General features: G+C 42.7%; 1 protein-coding gene across 3 annotated transcripts in view; it reads left to right on the forward strand.

Moving 5' to 3' along the window:
• The window catches only part of MAPRE3 (microtubule associated protein RP/EB family member 3), a 51,520-nt gene that overhangs the window by 19,279 nt on the left and 12,355 nt on the right, over positions 1-19,886 (forward strand). Inside the window, exon 2 of one of the 3 annotated variants that reach the window (XM_021697402.1) lies at positions 14,833-14,950. The exons of the other annotated variants lie outside the window; for them this stretch is intronic. The gene's annotated coding sequence lies outside the window, so the exon portion shown is untranslated. The remainder of the gene's footprint in view (positions 1-14,832; positions 14,951-19,886) is intronic. 3 annotated transcript variants of the gene reach the window in all.

The raw sequence follows: 19,886 nt of genomic DNA on the forward strand, positions 1-19,886 counted from the left end.
ACTTTCTTCCTCACAAGTAAATAAAACTTCCTATTTGGATAAGAAGGCATTAATTATTAATGTTTATTTTCATATTTACAGATGAAAGGCATGCCAACTTCAAAGAAATAGAGTTGGGACTGGGGAAGAGAATTAATTCTCAGCATTATAATTATCTACTAGAAAACACTTGTGACTATTTTGAAAGTTTTTCATGATTGAATATAATGTTGGAGAATTTTTAAAAGAAATTTGACAACCAATAAGGAGACCAGGGAAGAGTCTCTTAAGACAGAAATGTTTGTGTTCCTAATCACTCCCCAAGCTCATTTCTAGGACAGGGCAGTAGACAGAGGTGTCCTGCATGCTTGCAAAACATGATGAGAAGTTATGGTGAATGCCTCGGAACCTTGCCAAATAATTAACGGCTTAAGTCTGCTTCAGCTCCTCTTTTTATAACACAGAGGTCTGAGACTCCAATTAATGAATTTCACTTTAAAAAGCAGCAGCCTGTTGGATACTTGCTCCAGTTTAGAGCACAAAACTCAAGGATGGGGACAAAAAGAACCCATCATCCTGGGGCATCTCTCTGTGGTCAACCCTATTCCCACCTTGTGGGCAGGTGGGCCAGCTGGAGGCCGGGTTCTAACGACCAAGGCCATTGTTACATGGTGTGTCTCTTGGCCCACTGGTCTGAGCAGCCGCAGCGATGGGGCACCAGTGTCTTTCATGGGACTAACATCCTGACTTGTTGGAAAGGGAGGCTCCTCCTGGATGGTTCTTTAATACAAGGACTTCCAGTGTCTCAGCATTCTGGGATGCTGTGAGGTAATATCTGTCCCAGTCTCTAGCTCTTTTTTTAAATTTGTATACGTGATCTTCAAGAAGGAACACTGTGTACATTTAGCTTCTTTTTAAATGTTGGCAAAAGGGACCAATTAGCTAAGTGGGAATTAATAACTGTGACCCTTCACTGAAAATTTTTTCAGTACCCATATAAGAAGTCAGCACATTTCTTTGTATTTGTTTCCGAAGTTGCTTTCCTCCCTCACAACATTCTAGAATCCAACCAGAAAGAAGACTGAAGCTTTTGGAGATGAGGGGAAACTTTGGTGTAAAAATTCATGCTTTCCCATGACTCAGCTTAATGCTGGGCAGGCCACTGATGGTTCACAGTGACAGAAGCAGGGCTGCCTCAGAGCTGGTAAATGGAAAAATCTTGCATGTGCTCTCTAGAGCACGGTGGTCTCTAGCGTTGTCCTGCCACTGACTCATGACGAAAGCCTGCGAAAAATGCAGACTTCTGATCCCCAGCTCACATCTGTCTCTCTCAGGGGACGGGCTCAGGAATCTGCATCAGTAATAGACCAGTCAGATGATTCTCGTGCACCGTAAAATTTGAGAACCTCTGCTCTAGAGAGTTTTCCTTTTTGAGGTATGAGGGGGTCCATCTTGGTTTTCAGGGCTTCATTCAAAGCCAAATGTGACCCTGGCACTCCTTAGCAGAAGAATAACCCTGCTCTTCTTTTTCTGTCTCCTCGGACCTAGGGAAGAGCTGTGCCCTAGCTCAGCACCACCACGTACTGTGAAGTCTCAGGTTTATTATTCATTCTTGCTGTGTGCCAGGCAGACAGCTTCACCTCCTTAACTTTTTTTTTATAAACAGCTCTGTAATTACAGCATCCTTGTCTCCCAAATTGACACAGAAGTGAAGCCTTGAGATGCAACTATCTTTGTCTTTTTCATTAACTGATGGCATTCTAAAGCTTTTCTTGACACCCTTAGAAGAAAAGCCTATGTGGAATTTCTGATGACTGTTTTGCAGAACATCAAGAAACATCCACTAAGCTCCAGAGCCCCTGGACAGCCCCTGCTTGGTTGTGGTCAAGGAGAGAAAGGACTTTTCTCTGCTATGAGCTGGGCACTGTGCAGGATACTTTCCATGTATTGCCTCGATTAATGAGAAAAGTGATCCAGAGTCTGCATAATTCAAGGGAAAGGACAATAATATCATGAACAAAATGAGAGGCAGGCTTGAATTCTGTTCTCAGCTTCAGTTTTGACTCAGCATGGTAGGAGCCCCCCCAGTGCCTCTGTTTATCCTTCTATAAAATGAGGTTATTGCCAGTTCCCATTGTCCAATCATGAGGTTAGCATTGGGAATACTTTGAACTTCTCAAATGAAAGAGGATATAAAAGTACAAAGTGAAGAGTTGTTGTAGGAGAGGATGCCCCAAGACTAAGAATGAGATGGCTAAATGAGAGAACAATGTAGGGATGTCAGGATCTTCTACTCTGCTACCATGGGGACTTCCTGGGCCTCCAATTGCCTTCCTTGCTTTATGAAGGATGAGATGAATACACACTCATAGAAGGAAAGGCAGTCTAGTGTAGTGGGTAAGAGCAAAGACTTAACCTACTGAATCAGAATCTCAAGGTAGGGGATGGGGCAGCTGCAGTTTTAAGAAATTCCCAAGGTGGGGCGCCTGGGTGGCTCAGTCGTTGAGCGTCTGCCTTTCGCTCAGGTCATGATCTCGGGGTCCTGGGATCGAGCTGCCCCGCATAGCTGCATAGGGATCCCTGCTGAGCGGCAGAAAGCCTGCTCCTCCCTCTCCCACTCCCCCTGCTTGTGTTCCCTCTCTCGCTGTGTCTCTCTCTCTGTCAAATAAATAAGTAAAATCTTAAAAAAAGAAAGAAATTCCCAAGGTGATGCTGATGCACACCAAAGTCTGAGGGACAACATGTCCTCACTAGACCACTGGTGGTCCCCAAAGAGACTGTATTTCCACACCTCTCTTACATGCTCAGGCTGTCCACACTCCCTGAACCACCTTTCATCCATCACAGGGATTTTCTCTTGGCTTTGCTTACTACTAAATGAACTCCAACTCCTCCGTCAAGGCCCAGATCACAAATCACCTTTTGTCCAAAACTTTCCCTAACCTTTTCAAAGAAATTAACTGTTCCTGAATACAAAAGAATAAGCAACCATCAAGGAGAATGAGGTGAATCACTATACACTTCACTGAAAGGTAACCATGATATTTTTAGACCAAAAAAATCACAATATTTTTATAATGTTTTTCTTTAAACAATGGAATAAATATGTGTATATGGTTTGAATATGTATATTAAAAGGTCTGAAGAATACGTATACCTGATACCAGGAAACTACTTTTTAATTTTATAACCATCTGTGTTATTTTAATTTCAATACCACTTCTGTAATTTTTCAAATTCAATAACAATTGAAGTAATTACTAAGAGAGTAATTGCTCAAACAGTTACCAGGGAAGAATTGATTGATGTTACAGCTCTTGCATATGAGGTATCATTGTATGTGTCTCTCTCCACAGTTCAGCTGTGAGCTCCCTGATAGCAGGGGACTCATCTTGTTCATCTGCCTATCACCAGTGCCCAGCACTGTCCCTGACACTCAGTGGCTGCACAGTGCATACTCACTGAATTTAAGAGATCTAAAACAGAGTCTGGGGAGGCTTAGTTGATCAACCCCAGGGACGGTCAGGTCTGCAGCTGAGGCTCAGCCTATCCATCAGTTGGCATGTCTCGTCCTAGTAGAAGGACAATAGCGAAAAGGAAGTGGTAGTGGTCGTTGAGCCAATACTGCCTACAGCCTTGATCATTATAAATATAAAAAGCTTGACAGTGGTGGTAGGAAGAAGAGGACTTTGGAGGTGGTAATTGGCTACAAAAGGTCTGTGGGTCACTGCAATTCACTTTATTAAAAGTCACTACTCCATAGTTACGATCCATGTCTGCTTGTTCCAAAGTGACCCCTACTGTTTTTCAAAACAGAATAAAACTCCCCATTCACTCTGTAGAACCTAGAGAGGTAAAAGAAATGGGTTAATTTTTTACACATTGTCCTTAGTATCTCCTTTCTATCTCTATCCCTCCAAAATCCTGCAATCATGAGATTGCCTAAACCATCTCTCTGGCAGGCCCTGGCAACTTCTAGGCATCTACTCCCTGTCTTACATTTCTAGATCAGACTCTCAAACTCTAAATTAGGCCAAATGTAAACAGGTAACAAATATCTGTATTTTGTCCATTCCACTAAAATTAGTGGGTGTTCCTCCCCTCCTTCCCTCATTGAAAGAACTCACTCTCATAAATCATGCTGGACTTTAACCTTGACCTTCTTAGGCCACACCTGTGAGAATTTGTTCCCTGTCCTTCACTACCACCACCATCCCACCATCCCTTTGTGCCAACTTCCTATGAGAAAGTGGATATAAGTAATTGTTTAATCTCAATAGTTTGGGAAATCAGAAACTTATTCCTCCTATAGTTAAGGGAGAAGAATAAATGAGATATGTTTGTATTTATTATATTTACATCTAAAAGCTATAGCAATTCCTTTTTTATCAAAAAATGTGATTTTTAAAGTCATATTGTACTCATTCTCATTGAGGACTGTTCTCAGATAATTTTTTTTAAAAAATACTAACCTATTCTGTGAGTTGGGAATGGGTTGTTTGAGGGGAAGAGAAGACAGGTCATTCAGCAAACATTAAGCACCTACTTTAGGCCATGCTTTGGAATTAAAAATACAAATATGAGACACTGCCTCTGCCCCTGAGTTCCTGTTAATACATTCTGCTGTAATCACTCACTGCATGTGGGTGTGAGTCCCTGGCTAGTGAGATGGCCAAGTTGAGGACTTGGCCCTCTGGTGAGGGCCAACCTGGTGAGCCCTCTGTTTTCTTCTCTGCCTTACCAACTCTGTTTGCTGGATTTAGGAGATAGGGCAGTTCCTGGCCACTGGTCAGGTTTTTAAAGTTCATGTCTGGCAGGAAGGCCAGGACTATAATGGACACCTTGAGAACCATGCTCTTCTGAGTAGGAGGTGTGCTTCTCCCAAAAGACAGAGATTTATTGGGAACATTGACTCTAAGGAACACTCCCAGGATACCCCTAGGATTTGGCTGGAGCCCTAATCTTTGTGGGTGGGAGCTGTCCAACATTTCAGCATACTTTTGCATCTGCCCACTTTGAAAGAAATATAATAATGATCTGGCTATTTGACTGTTTCATTGTGTGCCATGTTCTAAGGGAACTGACACAGTTCAGGATCCAGCCTTTCAGGTACTTTTTTAAAGATTTTATTTTTAAGTTATCTCTACACCCAGCATGGGGCTCAAACTTATACTCCCAAGATCAAGAGCCGCACGCTCCACCAACTGAGCCAGCCAGGCACCCCTCTCAGGTCTTTAGATCTGATACTTTAATGATCAGTTCTCCTTAAGGTCACTGAGCCCTAAAAATAAAAAAAAATTTAAAAACCTGACTTACTTGCTCAGGCACATTTGTACCAGAAAGTAAATTTAATATAGGAAGGGATATACTTGTTTCCTGTCATGGTGACTTGACAATCAGAAAGGTAATCAAAGCTTGCTTTGTGAACATGAAATCAGAACAAGTAGAATTGGAAAATGTTAAGAAATGATGTATCATCCACACTATGGTCAAGCTTGATTAATTCTCCCCTCTCCACTAGAAGGCATACTGTCCTAGTGACCAGAATACCAATGTCAGCTAAACAGAGTGTTACTTCATTGGACAGTGTTAAAATTGCACTAACATAGTTTCACTTTCCAGCCATCATTTTTTTTCTAGATTCCATAATAACCAACCCTGATGTTTATAATTGCCTTTACAACCAGATTCTACAGCATACCATATGACAGTTTTCCAACTTTGTATTTTATTTCTGCATTGATAAAGGTACTGCCTGGTGACATCTAGAGAGACATAGAGAGAGATATTAATCTTTTTACAATATCTCCAAGTCTCATTATTCCTCTTGATAGGTATCCTGTCTAAAGTATGTAAATACTTGTTAGCAGACATTTTCTGCAAGGGCCAAATAGCAAATATTTTACACTTTGCAAGCCATACAGTCTCAGTCAAAATTACTCAACTCTGCTGTTGTAATATGAAAGCAGCCATAGATAATAATAGGTGAATGTGTATGGCTGTGTTCCAGTGAAACTTTCCTTACAAAGAAAGAGGGGCTCAGACTCGTAATTGCTGACCCCTGCTTATTAGTCATAATCACAGAGGGGGCTCTTTCTTGTCCTTTCCTGACTTGCTGTGGTCCTCTTTTATCATAAATATTAATATGATGCTTAAGTCTTCAAAAGTGGTTTTCACTCTTCCCTAAAAGGACCAGGAATCCTTAGAGAAATGGCTTCTTTGAGACCAAGGCAGGGAAAGTACAAGTTAAGCCTGGAATGTCTTATTCCACCAGAAAGTAAGGAACTTCAAGAATTCTGAGAATGTGTCAAAAAGACATGGGACGGGTCTCCCAGTGGCCAAGACCAGGACAGTGTGAGCATCAAAACAAATGATAGTAATATATTATAACCCATTGAATAAAATAATCTGAGTTTATGCTGATCAAAAGAGATAAATGAAAAAATTAATGGGGTAGGAAGGGAAAGCTCTTCCTTAATGATAGGGTTATGAGAAAAAAGTGTTTCTCAAACAGGTTGGAGAGCAACCACTTGGGGAGCTTTCCCACAAACCTGCATCTTTTTTTTAGAGAGGGTGTGTGTGTGTGTGTGTGTGTTAGAAAAGCTCCCCTGGAGACACTGTTGGGCCTTCCCGGGTTGGGGACCACTGATATGTGATATGTGTTGGACCTTGAGTTTGCTTGGCCCAATCATGCCTGCTTCTCACCTCTATTCCTTCTGTTATCCTTATCAGTGTGTTTGGTCCTCTTGGAACCTGGTGGGTCCAAAAGGAGGAGCTCCTGCCTCTCGGGTCCTTGGGCAGCCATAGGAAGCAGATGAGACATTAAAAGACAGGAGTTTCCTTAACTAGCAGAGACTGCCCCCTCCAGTGTTTCCTTTTTAGGATCTTAAAAGGAATAGCAAAATACTGGGAGGAAAAGTATCTAATGAAGAATTAATTCTTACTTTCCAGGGAATTTTCAGGAGATAAAAGATAAGCCTTTTAACAGACAAATTAAAGTCAAGTTGCAAAGTGAGCATTTAAAACATTTTTATTCTATTTTGAACAAGTATAGATATGTGGGACCAAAGACCTATAATACGTGATATGTGCTCCCTGACTTCGAGGCATGTATCTATTTGGGAATATGTTAGGGAAAGATTAAATGGCAATATAAAGGATTGGTAATTTAAATATTATGCAGCAGACTACATATATACTTAACCACCAAATGAGCTATGTAAACTCATAAAATTCACTAAATATAGAGGAGTAAGGGATTGCCAAGGGCTAGGGAGGGCAAAGAAAACAGAGTAATAGAATCAGCATCTAATGGAAGAGACCTGAAGAGGTCACCTTAAAAATAAAAGCTCACCTAACTCAGCCTTCAGGCTGGTTCTTGGCGCTACTAGAACATCCCCACGGGGTGTCACCCAGCTTAAAAACTTGCCATGATGGGACCTCACCTCTTCCTGGGATAGGCTCGCTGCCTTTAGCCCTGCTGGGAAAGTTTTTTTTCAATGGATCAAAATTTGTCTTTCTGTACCTTCAACACTTGGATCACAGTTTTACCCCTTGTGACCACAGAGAAGAAGTCTAATCCTTACTCTTCCATTCATAGCCCTTCAAGTAATTAAAGATAGTTCTTGGGTCACACTGTTTTTCTTCCATCTCGAGATTAAACCCCCAGTTCTCCAGCAGATCCTCACAAGACCTAGTGGGAGTATATTCACTACATTCACCATTATAGTCACTTTGTTATTCTAAAGGCATGCTACCCATGAACTGAATTCACTATTCCAAGGGGGAATATTGTCACCTTCCTCATCCTAGAAGGACTTTTTTTTTTTTAAGATTTTATTTATTTGACAGAGAAAGACACAGTGAGAGAGGGGACACAAGCAGGGGGAGTGGGAGAGGGAGAAGCAGGCTTCCCACTGAGCAAGGAGCCCAATGTGGGGCTCGATCCCAGGACCCTGGGATTACGACCTGAGCCGAAGGCAGACGCTTAACGACTGAGCAACCCAGGCGCCCCTTAGAAGGACTTTATAATCAGTCATCTGGCTTCAAACCAGTTCTAACCAGCTGTATTACTTTGGGCAAGTTACTTAAACTCTTTGAGCCTCAGTTCTGTTCTGCTAATATCTGAGAACATAGCATGTGCTGGGCACCATACTAGACGTTAAGGATGCAAAGACTTAATGCCAGCCCTCAGGAAGCTTATAGAGAAGTAGAAGAAATAAATATGGTAAGTACTGTCTGCACTAGATGTATGCCCACACAGTATTACAGAAATACCTAGAAGGCCAACCTAACCCAGACCAGTAGAAGGAGGTAGGAATCAGGGAAAACCTTTCAGGTGAGGTGACACTTGAGATGAATCTTGAGATTAGGTGGGTATTTTCCAGGTGAATATCAGTGGCAAGAAAGTGCAGGCATTTCCAAAGAAAACGGTATGAACAAAAAGCTCCCAAGTTTGACCCCGCTGGTATGGTGTCTTATAGCTGGAGCATGCAGTGGGAGGGGGGAGAGGTGATGGGGGGTGAGGCTGGAAAGGCAGGCAGGTGCCAGGCACAAGGAGTTTAATGAGGGGCAATGGGAAGACATTGAACCAGGGGTTGCTTTAACGGTAGTCTGCAAAGAAATAGACATAGAGCCTGTAAAATGGGGCTAATGAGACCTCCCCGAATTGTGAAGAGCAGATGAGATCAATAAAATGCACAAGAAGGGCAGGTGCATGCCAAGGGCTCAGTCAGTGGTAACCCCTTCCCCAGCTTCTGTCAGCTCTATCACAAAGATAACTATGTCAAGCTCCTATCCGTCTAAAAGCCTTCTGTACTTTGCACATTCCGTTGCAAACCCTTATGTCTTCTGCCACATCTCTTCCTTCCATTTGGTTTTTAAGATCCAAGTGCAGAACCTCATGTGTATTTCTTTTGAGTGGTTTAGCCTCTTGCCATGGCCGGTCACAACAGTTTGGGATCCTGACTCCATCAGCCAGTACTCCTGGAAATGGTGGGGTAGGAGTTCTACCTTAAAAGGAGGGCATTCAGGAACAAGTCAGGGCAGGGAGGGAGTCAATATTAGGAAGACTAGAAGAAGAACAACAACAATCCGAAGCTGAGGGCTTAAAGGATGGAGAAGTCAAAGAAAAGAACGGGGGTGGTGTGGAGTGAAATTATGAATACCAGGCCAAGACATTTGGTCTTTATCCTATAGGATCTGCATAGATATAAGGGCCACTGGAGCTTGGGGCGGGGTCAGATTAAAGCAGCACAGTGAGAGGCAACAAAGTTGAAAGGAGACTAAGAGGAGGAATACTGTTCGGTCACAGAATGACAACAATCTGGCCCAGGATGAGGTCAGTGAGAATGGAAGGGAACGAGGTGGATGAGAAAAATCAATGATTTGACAACTTGGCCAAAGTAGGAGAGGCAGGATTAGGTTCCAACGTCATGCACTTTAAATACAGCATTTCACAGCTCCTCGCAGACTTTTTTTAAAAGCTTTTTCGTGGATAATACAGATTTAAAATATAACTTAGTTCTAATATTTTACTGTTAAAACTTTTGTTTCCACATTATTATTATTAATGTTCCCATTCCCCAATAGTTTTAAACTGCAGTTTGGAAGAACAAATTCGTTTTTCAGGGGTGCCTGGGTGGCTCAGTCAGTTAAGCATCTGACTCTTGATTTTGCTCAGGTCATGATCTCAGGGTAATGAGATCCAGCCCTGCGTCAGGCTCTGTGCTGGGCATGGAGAGTGCTTAAGATTCTCTCTCCCTCTGCCCCTCCCCCCACCTCTCTTAAAAAAAATTTGTTTTTCCAACCTACTAATCTTTCTGCCAATTCTCAGTTATTGGTTCATAAATATAAAGGTTCTACAAGACCTTAATTTTTAGGATGCAAGTAACACATTTCCACTCATTTATATGGATGGCTGATTTTACACATAAGTGTGTGTGTCTGCGTCAATATTGTGCTTTATCCTTCGCGGTATCAGGCACCAGGAGTGTACTGTGAGTCGGGTATTATGAAAGGTTCTTGAGGGTCGAAAGGCATGGTGGCTGCTCAGGGAGCTCACTGCTTGGGCAAGGGCAAGAGGCCCGTGCACCGATAAACAGTGCAGGGTCATGTGGAATGTGACCGAAGCACAGGTCCAGGGCCATGGAGGCCCATCATGCCCCTGGTATGCCATGGCCAGAGGAGGCAGGAGGGGGAATGGAAGAAGGAAGGAGAAGAGTGAAAGATTTTAAAACAGGGAGGGAAATGAGGGAGGAAGAGCAAAGTATAAATATGAAGTACAAAGGAAAATACCTTACCCTTTGTTACAGTTTGTAATGGATGAAGACTTCCAGGTAAGTTATCTCATTTGATTCTGCCAAGAAGCTTATGAGAAAGCACGAAATGAGCGACGGAGGGGGAAAGATGGGAAGCAAGGCCCACAGTGGAGAGGAGACAGGAGCTGGGAAGAGCCCGGAGCCCCTTGTGGCCAGGAGGCCATCCCTGGAGGCTGTGCCCCGCTGCTGGGGCCAGACCTTTTAAAACCAGACAAACTAGCAAGGAAGGGCTTGAACCACTTCAAAGAAGTCTGAACCACCCAAAGAGCCACAGAAGCCTTTAAGTGGTTCTTTTGGCAACTATTGTCAAGAGCTTCTTTTTTTTTTTTCCCTAAAGATTTTATTTATTTATTTGACAGAGAACACAAGCAGGGGGAGCTGCAGGGACAGGGAGAAGCAGGCTCCCGCTGAGCAGAGAGCCTGACTCAGGGCTCCATCTCAGGACCCCAGGACTCCAGGACCCTGGGATCGAGCCCAACATCGGACTCCCTGCTCGGCAGGAAGCCTGCTTCTCCCTCTCCCACTCCCCCTGCTTATATTCTCTCTCTCGCTGTCTCTCTCTCTGTCAAATTAAAAAAAAAATCTAAAAAAAAAAAAGGACTTCTTGCTGGCTGACCACAGCTTTCTTCCATACTTCTCTCCCTGTTTTTAAAAAATATTTTTAATTGAGTTTTTTCTTGTCACAAAAGTTATACATGTTCATTGTAAAAAATTTAGAAAGTCCAGATAAACCTGAAGAAGAAAATAAAAATCCCCTATGACCCTACTGTCAGGTAGAACCACGCTTATATTTTAGAACACATATCCTCACATTATTCTTCTATGCCTACTGATATATTTCTGCTCCATAACACCTTCCCTTCACTTGGTATATTATAAACGTCCTTCCATGTCTTTATCAGTTGGGATTATGTTTTGATACAAGTAAACTCGAAGGACAACTAGCAGTGTTAGTTGACAGCAAACCCCAATCCAAACTAACAGTGGTTTAAACAAATAATAGGGGCATTTTTCTCACATGACGGGAGTCTGCAAGTAGGAGGTACAGGCTGGTAGAACAGCTCAAGGACGTCTTCAAGGACAGTCCAGCCCCTTAGCCAGTTGGGTGTTACCTCATGTCTCAAGGTGGCTCCAAGCTTGTACTTCATTTTTCTGACCCCTCTGGTGGAGGGCCAGCCCTCCACCCTTCTCCATTGCTGCCTGGACACGTGGGTTTGTGGGGCATCCTGTGGCCCGAGGCAGCCGGTGTGGGTCCTCATCTTGACAAGCACTGCAGGGACTCGTGAGGTCTCTGGCGAGCATGCACCTCACTCTGCCACCATGAAGTCATCCTCTGTTCCCATCTTAGTCCTAATTCAACACCATCCTGGCTTATTTGGAATTGAGGTGCACCTGGTATCTGACCTCTTTTGAAACCGCCCTCCCATATCCTCACACATCACTCTTACCTGATGTACCCCAAGTAGGGTAGCCTCACCAGCCCACTTCATAATCTGTAACAGAGAGAAGCCTGAAAAAACAGTATCCGTAGATTCAGGGGCTATTTTCATCATATTAAGCTGCTTTGGGGACATGCCGCAATTTCCTGGGGAGGTGATCGAAGGAGTAAATTATCCCTAGACATCACTACCCTTTGAAATGGTTATTAACTAGTCAGCAGTTGGCTACTATGTACAGTCCTACTCATTAAACAAGGAGCCACCCATGGATGAGAGAAGAATTCCTCTGGCCCAGTCATCTCTCTGTACAAAGTACGTGCTTCAAAATTCATGTGTGTAGGTATATATTCACGTGTGAACAAATGAGTGAATGATGAATCCAAGCAAGCCTTGTGCTTAGTGTAGGGACATAGGCCAAATCTCAGCACCATACCATGACCCCTCTAAAAAAAAAAAAGAAAATTCCAGAATTCTGGTTCCAGGAAGGAAATGATAAGAATTCTATTTTGGTGGTCCCTTCAGGACCTTTCCCTGACCTCCAGAGAGGTGACACCTAAAACGTGAGAAGCGCTATCTGAAGGAACCCAAATTCTCTGTGAGCTTTCCTTATAGGGCACGGTTTGGAGCTACTGTCAGTTATTACCACCACGAGGAAAAAGAAAGAAAGAGAAACTAAAATTTATGAAGCGCCTACTACAAATGCAGCTAAAGCCAGGATCATGATAGCCTGGCCAGTCACTGCTGCCAAAGGCCCAGCTCGGGTCCCTCTACCCGGGCCCCTCGCTTTTCCCAAGTGTGGAATGCTGCCTCATAAGATGCGCACAAGATAGATCCCACTCACAACTTACTGTATTTAACGGTGTAGTAGTCTCCAATCTCCTCTCCCTACCGAATTACATTCTTCCTGGCTCAATGTCAAAGACTTAAAAATTCTGTCAGAATTACGTTACCCACCTCTCACCAATAGCTATAACTATAAAGGTTCTGTGTGAGTGACCCACTTAGGTTAGCCTTAACCTTCGTGCCAGTCCAGCAACATAGCTACTTAAAAATCATTCATAAAGTTGAACATTTTTCCTATTTCACACTTGCTAGCCATTTGTACTTCTTCCCTGAATTGTCTGTTCAGAGCATCTGTGTTTTGGGTGCCCACGAGCCATTCACATAGTGAGTGATGTCTAAGAGGCATTTCTGTTTCACAAGAAGAAACCAAGGCCTAGAGAGGCCACCTTTGCCCAGAAGATCATGGGAGGCAGGGCTGGAGCTGGGTTCTTTAGAGTCTTTTTTGGAGTACCATGCTGCCTGACCACATGGCTAAACATGCCAATATATTCCTTAGGAAATACACCATAAGGCTGCCTATTTTGGAGGTGCAGTTAAAGTGTGCACTTAATTCTCTATTTCTCGTACTTTCAGCAGAATCTTGGGAAACCGTAAGTCATTTTCCCTTTCTTAACCTCTTTCCCAAAACACTAGGCAAAAATATGAGGGGCACATATCTTGGGTAATGTCTAGCTTTCTCTTGGTTCCTGTTCCTGTTCCCTGGTGATGTGCAAAATGCACATCATCTCCATCGTTACCAAACTTCCACTTTTTCCAAATCAAAATACATTTTAGCATATAAGTGCAGTGTAGCAACAGTATTTTTTTTTTCATTTTATAATTTCCTTAAGTGAATCTTCAAAACCTTCCTATAAGGACATTTTCTAGTATCTCATGCTCAAAATAAATTACATGGAATATCAGGCATTTACCAAAAAAGTAACTATGTCTGGGGCCAATATAAATCCATCTCAGGACCCTAGACCTTCAGTAAAGGTGTGAATAGTGAGAATTTACGATCAGAATTTCCAGATGTTTTTTAGGCCACATGGATGACTTGTGGGTTCCTCAAACTCTACAGCTCAAACAGTTCACAGACGAATACCTTTATATGGGCAATAAACGTAGAAATGTTCTCCTTCACTAGTAATCAAAGCAATGTTTTTTAAAAGAACAAAAAAGTTTTTTATTAAATCAACACATTTTTAAAAAAGATTTTATTTATTTATTTATTTATTTTATGTATTTGACAGAAAGAGAGATAGCGAGAGCAGGAGCACAAGCAGGGGGAGTGTGAGAGGGAGAAGCAGGCCCCGATGTGGGGCTCGATCCCAGGACCCTGGGATCATGACCTGATACCGTGACCTGAGCTGAAGGCAGACGCTTAATGACTGAGCCACCCAGGCGCCCCTAAATCAACACATTTTTAAAAATACTGACATTCCATATTGGTGAGAGTGTGTTGAAATGAGCTCTGAAACTTCTGGAGGAAAAATAAAAGGTATCATCTTTTTGGAAAGCTGTTAGGCTTTAAAATATGCCATGCCCTTTGCCATAGTAATTAATTCCCTCCCCACAGGGTGGTATTACATTTAGACAAAACTCGAATGTTCAAAGATATTAATTCTAGCACTATTTCAATATCAAAAATGTCCAACTACTGAAGATTGATTTAATTAAACATGAAATATTATGCCCCATTAAATACGTTTCCTAATACCCTTACATATTCTTCATATTCTTCACAGTGTCCATGTATGATATTAAGTGAGCTCCTGGTCTTCCCCCCCATCCTCAGACCTGCTTCTCCTATACTTTCCTCCATCCTTCCCGTGCTGTGGCAAGAAAGTGGAGGGGGTCGTCCTGGGCCTCTCTCTCTCTCTCTCTCTCTCTCGCATCCCACAGCGTGGCCTACAGCAGCGTCTGTCAGTTCCACCTTCGGTACGATTTGCCCTACTTTCCAGGCCTCTTGTAAAGCATGAACTGAAAAGGCTTGAGGAGAAAAGAAAGCAACCCTGAGTGCCCTTGAGTGGCTAGGGTTTTGGTTCTTAAATCTAGGCCCAGTTTTTCTCCTTCTTGAATGATCTAACGATCTCTTTTTCCTAGAACAGAAGCCGTTGGGCCAAAATCAGCTCATTGAAAACATGACATCTAGAAGTAGGATAGCAGGATTCAAAGTATTAGCGCAATGAATAGAAAAATATGTGAGGGAGAAAGTAATAGGATTTCAATGGTGCTAAGCCTACTTACTGAGAAATGTTGTGTATTTTCAGTGAGCTACAAATACTGTATACCATATGACGGACCATCAGATGTAAAGGAGACCCTTCTAGAACCAAGTGTGCAGAAGCATCCACTAGCCTAGCTGCTGGGCTGTTGCCCTTAGGACAGGTGAGTAGGCTTTGCCACAGGAGAAGAGACACTGCCGTAGACTGTTGATGTCTGATGATTCCCATGAGGTTGAGTCATAACACCAAAGGTTTGTCCAGACCTCACATGTACAGATAGAGAGGTTTATGATAATTAGGTAAGCCCAGAGTGGGAAGATGTTAAAGGGCTAATTTAATTCACAAAAGACCTCTTCATGTTTAGATTCCTAAGAAAGAGGTCTGCATACTGAGGACTTGGTTAACTTGTAAGTGTGATGATTTAGAAATGTTCAAAGTTGTGAATGGCCTACAGTCTGTCGAAAGTATAGGATTTACCTGCTTGGGATAAATCATGTCCTGGGCAATGAACTTTACTTTGACCACATTATAACTTCTCTTTGAAAACACTGAAAGAAAACAGTAGATCACTGGAATCGGTCTTAGAGTACGTCTCTTTAGAACACAACCCACGGTCATCCACATGAAGAATCAGGCAGTAATTTAAGGTCCTTGAGGTTGTGGTTGAGGTCTTGTGAAAAGTAGGTGAGGCCTCAGGAAATCTTTAGGGCTTAGCAGTCCAGTTATTTTGTTGATTTTCCCAGAAGAAAGCAAACAAATGTTGATTCTTTGGATCTAAAGGAGCACTAAGAAAGCAGAACATATATCTGCAACTGTAAAATATGCAACCTTGGGAGGCACTAGAGATAAAAGAGTATTTGTTCTGGGGACACCTGGGTGGCTCAGTCAGTTAAGCATCCCACTCTTGATTTCGGCTCAGGTCATGATCTCAGTGTCCTGGAATTGAGCCCTGCATCAGGCTCTGCACTCAGCATGGAGTCTACTTGTCCCTCTCCCTCTGCTCCCCCCCCCCCACGCTCTCTCTTTCTCTCAAATAAATAAATAAATAAATAAATCTTAAAAAAAAATAAATAAAGAGGGGTGTCTGGGTGGCACAGTCGGTTAAGCATCCAACTCTTGGTTTTGGCTCAGGTCATGATCTCAGGTCTTCGGCTCAGGTCTGGGATCGAGCCCCACATCAGGCTCTGCACTTGGCGTGGAGTCTACTTGAGATTCTCTCTCTCTCTCTGCCCCTCCTGCTTGTGCTGTCTCTCTCTCTCTAAAATAAATAAATAAAATCTTTTAAAAAATTTTAAAAAGAGTATTTAGTTCTGGTCAGAAAATGACTATTCTGTTTATGGCCCCAAGGTCCTGAGTATATCTATATCCCCACCCACTGGGTTTTTTGACTGAAGGGTAAGGGTGTTACAAGGACTGTTCAAGGTATGATGAGTCCTTTCTCTATTATGCTTTTGACTATTTTAGTCAAAAAGTTTTAAGAGGGTATTGTGCAAGTTTGGGTAGAAATTTAGACAGGCCATTCTGAATCTTAATGGATTCAGCCCCAATAATCCTGCAAACAATGGAACGTTTGAAACTTTGTCCCCTTTTTGTTCTAAAGCACGTCTCAATTTTCATATTGAAGGCTCCCCAAATTGACCGCTATAATTCTATATTATCCATGATAAAATTGTGCCATAATAAAATAAGTTCACAAATTTGGGTTATAGAGTGAATGCATGTAAGATGCAAGAATCTGGCCTACGGGGGCAGACTTGGGTTTAGGTTGAACAAACCCATAATTTGGGGAACAGTCAGTCCCCAAAGAGTTGCTTGTGAACCTCTGTCTCAGCCTCTCCCCCGAACCTAATGCCCAGGCCTCCCAACTACAAACCTCAACTAGCTTTGTAGTTCCAGAGGACAGAAAAATATGGAGAGATCTCTCCCAGAGCCAGACCTTCATGGACAAAGCAAGAGAAGACTGAGGAAAGTTCTCATAGGATTTTTTATAATCACCAAAAACTGGAAACACCCAGATATCCTTCAGTGGGTGAATGGATAAACTCTGGTATAGCCATATGTGCACCGTTGTTTTGGGAATACTACTCAGCAACAAAAAAGGATCATTAATCTGTGCAACAACTTGATAGAACCAAAGGCATTATGCTAAGTGAGAGAAAAGCTAATCTCAAAAGGTTACTATATAATTCCATTTAAATAGCATTCTCAAAATTACAAAATTACAGCAATGGAAAACAGATCTGTGCTTGCCAGGGCTTAGAGTTGGGGACAAGGCGTGGCTATAGAGGGGCGCACAGGGGAGTTTCCTCGAGGTTATAGAACAATTCTGCATCCTAGTAGGGTGGTAATTATATGAATCTACACATGTGATAAAATTTCATAGACTGTACACCAAAAAAAAAAGTGCATGTAAAAACTGATTAAATCCAAATAATGTCTGTAGCTTAGTTAATAATGTACCAATGTCAACTTCTTGGCCTTCACAATTGTTATGTAAGATGTTATTGGGGAAGCTGGATGAGGATACATGGGAATTCTTTGTCCTATTTTGCAATTGTGAGTCTAAAATTATTTCAAAATAAAGAGTTTCCAAAAATTTGGAGGGCACTGATTTCTGCAAAGCAGCACTTGGGAATTTCTTCAATTTTTACTAGAAAAGATAATATAAAATAAAGCCTCAAGAATTATAAATTTAAATGCAGCTTCTAAATCACTGTAACTTCATTTGCTGTAATTTTGATTTGGAAATTATGCTCAGTTTCTTAACTCTAGTATTGTTATATATTTGTATTATTATAAATATATTGTATCCAGGAAGAAAAAAAAAAATCCCTTGATGAGTTTCCCCCAGGATGAAATACCCCCTAACCTCTTTACAGAGCTCCTGCTGTGTGGCTTCTGTATACCTTTTTAACCTCATCTCCTGCTCCCAGCATGCATTCTGGGATGAACTATTTGTAATCCTCTCCCTCTTCCCAGTCCATTCTTCTCTCCTCTTAACGCTCTGTTTGATGACCTTCTCCTTCAAGACCCACATCAAACTATGCTTCCTCTACAAAGCCGTCCCTGGCCCAGGAAGCAGGGTGGCTCCAACAGCAAGCCTTCCTGCCTGCGGGGTTGTAGCATAATGTGCAGCCCTTTGGTTATTTGTTCACTGGCCGAGCTCCGACCCTGGTCCGTGAATGCCTCGAGGGCCCTGACCAGGTCCCATTCCTTCCTATAGACCCTGCACCTGGCTCAGTGCCTAGAATACACACTCCATAAATGGCGATAAGCAAGTGAGTGAATCAGAGGCTCTGGGAAGTCCTTAGCAATAAATTTTGTGCATTCCACCCCACCATTTTAATAGGGTACTTTTCAACAAGATATTCAACAAAACTAAAGATCAAAGTGGTTCTGATTAACTACAGTTACACACAATGGCAAATGAATACTTAAAATATTTTCCAAACGTTCAACTTAGTTAAGACTTTATTATATCTAAAATTTTTCCCATTCTTTCTTTTCATTCATGACATAGTGTTGTAAGAAGCTTTAGAAAGACCATGAGGTTGCTCTTGTGAGTCTCCTTGGACAGATAAGATCTAGAACTTAAGAACAAGATATGGATTCTGAAGGAGGAAGGGTGGGATGTTGAAGATGAGGAGCACAAGCCTACGTTAAATCTTGTTTACGGCTTCCAGCTTTTACTAAGAGCAGCACGGTGTCCCCACCTTGCAGGCAAGTCGCTTGCTACTCCACCTGCCATGGCCGCAGACACAAATGCCCTGGATGACAAACTCCTGAGTTCCCCGCTCAGCATCCTCTTGGGCAAATGATCTGGGACTCCATAACTGTCTTCAGGTCTAGCTTCTGTCTCCAGCCTCCAGCAAGATGACTCAGACTTTCATCATTTCTTCTTGCACAAGCTAATGACCATTTCTCCATCAGAGGTCTGGTAACTTCATTAAACAGGGCAGATAACCTCCTCCTTGAAACCAGTCCCTCCCTTCGCTCCTGACACATCACCTACCTCTCCTATCTCCTCTCTTAATCACATCCCCTAAGATTCCTCTAAAATTCAATCACTGGTCTTTGGCTCATTTAAAAAAATAAAAGTAACAACAAACTTCTTTCCCATGTCTCTAATTTCCCATTTTCTCTTCACTGCTTTCTGATATCCTGTCATCTTTAAAGGCCCAAGTTAGGTGCCACCTTCTCCCAGAAATTATCTAACTGAGCCCACACTCGTCCTTTGCACTCTCTTGGAGCACTTAAAAGCCAAATGTACTTTCACTGTTAAGCACTTTGTATGTTCTGGTTTGTGGGATCCCTTGTGGTTTTATGAATTACTCTTATTTCTTCAAACAAAGGCTCCTTAAGGACAAGATCCATGTCTTAAAATGATCCTGTGTCCTCATGGTGCCTCACAAAGTGTTTAGCACCTTATGTCAGTGGTCACTAAATACTTGGTGACTGAGATTAAGACAACATTGCAGTAACTTGGAAAAAGAAACCCAAAGAAGAAAACCTTTGAAATTTCTTTTCCCTTCTCCTAATGCTCGCTTTGAAGCATGAAGGATCATTAAGGAGACATCAGGTGCACTGGGGCCGCAGAAACAAATGTTCTTTCCTCAACACGTCCCAGCAGCCGCTGAAGCCCTGCTCCCTGTCTGTCCTCAGGCTAGCCACCCATGGGCCAGCAGCCCGCCCACCCCTCCAGAGCAGGCCAGCGAGAAGGGGGCTGACCAGCAGCTACGGGGCATATGGCAGCATTACCTAGACTAGCCTGGGAATGCTTCTTTAAGAGCTGAGGTCATTGTTCAGCAGGACAGGTCCCAGACCCTAGTAGCTGGGACCTTAGCGGGGTTCGGGACCTTAAAGAACAGCCACATGACCTAAAATTGTTGTGAGAACAGAATCCTGGAGAAGCTCCAGTCCCTACCTGAACCAACACCATCCAGATCCCTGGCCTGGATCTGCCTGAGTGGGCATGTGCTGGTTCCCCACTGGCCCTGGAACTATTCCACATGCCCCCTGTCTACCTTTGACTAATTCAGCTTTGAGAGGCTGAGCCTCCCTGTGAGTCCGGTCCTTGCCCCACCGTGAGAAGAAGGTGA

Source organism: Neomonachus schauinslandi, chromosome 10 (assembly GCF_002201575.2).
Source record: "Neomonachus schauinslandi chromosome 10, ASM220157v2, whole genome shotgun sequence".
NCBI lineage: Eukaryota > Metazoa > Chordata > Mammalia > Carnivora > Phocidae > Neomonachus > Neomonachus schauinslandi.